The sequence below is a fragment of the Neovison vison genome, chromosome 13 (genome assembly GCF_020171115.1).
Source record: "Neovison vison isolate M4711 chromosome 13, ASM_NN_V1, whole genome shotgun sequence".
NCBI classification, from domain to species: Eukaryota; Metazoa; Chordata; class Mammalia; order Carnivora; family Mustelidae; genus Neogale; species Neogale vison.
In genome coordinates, this window is record NC_058103.1 from 95,005,816 (window position 1) to 95,009,256 (window position 3,441).

At 33.6% G+C, this 3,441-nt stretch overlaps 1 pseudogene; it reads left to right on the plus strand.

Annotated features, from left to right (window-relative positions):
- The first annotated feature begins 991 nt into the window (after positions 1-991).
- Positions 992-2,040, plus strand: LOC122894615 (annotated as a pseudogene).
- The last annotated feature ends 1,401 nt before the right edge of the window (positions 2,041-3,441 follow it).

The following is a 3,441-nucleotide window of genomic DNA, read 5'->3' on the forward strand; positions in this document are numbered from 1 at the left end:
ATATAATAAAAGTTCATACAAAGGACAGTTCTGTATCATTTGTGAAATTACTCATGAAGAATTCTGTTAATGTCTTTATCAAAAGGTTTATACAATATCTTCCTCTTAGTGAGAGGTCTTAAGTACCACCTCATTACTCATGATAAACTGATAATGAGACCTGTCCATCCCAACCCAGTTTTTCTGCAAGTTCAGAACTACATTCTTACTCAAATGCTGAACTTATCAATACTCATGTATACTGTGAAAGCTACGCCTCTCCCCAATTATTGCATAGTTTTATGCTGTGGTCCTTGTTGAAAGATCTTGAAAATATTTATTTCATTGAAGCCATTCTAAAATCTTGTCATAAGTAATTTGTACACAGTAAATCTACAAATGAGTTGGATCATTGGCATTTTAATCCCAAACCCAAATGATCAATAGAGATGACAAGAGCTGTAATAAAATGTGGAATTGAGGGCGCTGTATAAACCTTAGGTTAATTGATTTCTTTTATACTGATTGCTTTATTAACTAAATTGAGAATGGGAACTGTCAGTGCTAACATAGACATGTTCTGAATGAGTGAGCATGTGAATAAGCAAATGAATACAGAAGATAAGGTAGTTTCACTACTACTACTACCAGAAGTCCCTGAAGTTCCTGGATTGTCTAGGTTTCAAAGCAAGCATTGTGGAGAAGGCTGCATAACTCCATAAATTTGTTTAAAAATCATTATGTTTCACACTTAAAATGGGTGAATTTTGGTAGGTAGGTACATTTTATCCTAATAAATAGCTTTAAAAAATAAAAACAGGAAGATTTTAAGCAGCCTTTACATGGGAGACAAGCAAACTCTATTGTTGGACTTGTATTTAATCATTCCTATATTGTATTTTACATTTTGTCTTTCAAATTAAAATTACATTAAGATAAAATTAGGTGATCACTTTCATGTGCCTGGTAGTTGGCAGGCCCTTTCATGTCCACCTCCTTTCTTTATATAGATTCAGGGCACAATCTGAAACTTGAGATAATGGAGCTGCAGAATTATGACTTGTGTCAGAATTTGTGTTGTATGGACTCTGCACTTCACAAGATCTCCAGCATTTTTTCTTTATATTTTTCTCTGGGATCTATGCGGCCACTGTGCTGGGTAACCTCATCATTGTGGTCACTGTAATTTCTGACTCTCACTTGCACTCCTCTCCTATGAACTTCCTGCTGAGAAATCTTTCTTTCTTAGATATACGGCTAGCCTCATTTGCCATCCCCAACATGATCAGGGACTTTCTTAGTGATTGAAAGCTCATCTTCTTTGGAGGATGTATGGCTCAAATCTTCTTTCACTTTATTGGTGGGACTGAGATGGTACTTCTGGTTTCCATGGCCTATGACAGATATGTGGCTATATGTAAACCTTTGCATTACATGACCATGATGAGCTGGCAGATTTGCATGGGGCTGGTGTTGATTTCATGGGTCATTGGATTTGTGTAGTCCATCAGTCAAGTAGCCTTTACTGTGAATTTACTGTACTGTGGCCCCAATGAGTTGGACAGCTTCTTCGTACATTCCTCTCATGATCAAGCTTGCCTGCATAGACACCTATGTCTTAGGTATACATATGATATCAGACAGTGGGTTGCTGTCCATGAACTGTTTTATGTTCCTCTTGGTCTCTTACACTATTATCCTCATCACTGTCTGACAGCGTGCTGCTGGTGGGGTATACAAAGCACTCTCTACTTGCTTTGTGCAATCATGGTAGTCACACTCTTCTTTGGGCTCTGCATTTTCATTTACATGTGGCCTTTCAGTCAGGTCTCTGTGGACAAGCTCCTGTCTGTGTTTTAAACCATTTTTACTCCACTTTTGAACCCCCTTATCTACACAAAGAGGAATAAAGAGATGAAAACCACTATGAAGAAACTGGGTAACCAACACATGACATCACTGAATTCACCTTTCCTTATACCTACATGTACTTACTCATTTAGGGGATATCCTTTCTTTAAAAGGATTCTGCATAAAGATTTCATTCTGGTGTTTTATTGATATATTTAATTGATAAATATTGATATATTTATTGTGTTATATTACTGAGAAATAGTTGTGGATTACAACAAAAATCATGTATATAGTTTTATTCTATATAATTTTATACTTTAAATAAAATTTTATCATATAACTTTATAGTATCACTAACTTATAAGACTTATATCACAGTATAATAATTTTAATTTTATCATATTTTATATTACAAATGTAATTTGTAAGTATAATATAACTGCATTATAATTTAATATTAGTAGAATTGTATAGTAATTTCTATGTAATATAACTTTATGTAAACAGATATAATCTACGTACACACTCAACCCACACATTGGCTTTGGAATGGACTTAGCAATTTTCTATCTTTGTTAAACCAGATTTCTCTCCCTAGCTTATTTTGTCTACAATATTTATATAAAATGAATTTTAATTTCCTAATCATAGTTCAGTACAGCAAGACTGTCAGTTTTTAACCTTTCAAGACATGAGACATTCAGCAGAAGCAAGCAAGTGTGAGAATAAAATGCTCTATCAGTCTTTCTCCTGGTTTTGAAAGTCGGAGAGAAGGAAAAAGACACTGTTTCAAAATCCTATTTATTTAAAAGTATACATTTTCCTGGAAATGTGTACTATACTTAAACTTTTTATTGAAAAAAATGAATGTATGCCAGTGAAATTCAATTACAGAAGTTAATTTTCACATGGGAAAAATTGCTATTTTAGGCTCAATATTTAATGGTGTAAATTGAGATATTGTGTAACAATTTAAAATGCATTGGAGTAGGAAAATAATAAAATTTAATGCATAGACTTTAAATAAACACTACATCAAATTATATCTTACAATGCTGATTCTGTCCCTTGGCAATTCCCTTAGGAAGTGTGTTTGAGTATAACAGAGTCAAATCTTATGCTGAGTTTTTAAATGTCCTTGGATCCTAAAAAGACTATTATAAGCAAGAGTTAACTTTTGTATTAACTAAACTAATGGTCAAAGAATTCAATTTTCTTGTATGTTGATTCTGAAACATCAAACGAAAGGAGAGAATTGGGCAATGATTGGGTTACTTGAGCAACCAAATGAAACTTCCAATAATTTTGGACAGTTTTTCAATAAGGAGAAGCATGCTCCTAGGTACTTCTGTTTTCTATTATGACTGTAATCTCATACATTTTCATGAACACCAGAAGAATACAGATTGAAAACTGCCTTGGGATAAATTTCTCAGGAGTTCTCTTGCTTGCTACTGCAATAATACTGAGTTTCGATTTTATAGACTTTGGAGTTGTTGAATTTTATGACCAATTACACCCCTGTATGTGAACAATTAAAGAGTTTAAAAGCTCCACTTTATTTGCACTACTGCATTATTTACAATAGCCAGCATATGGAAGTAATCT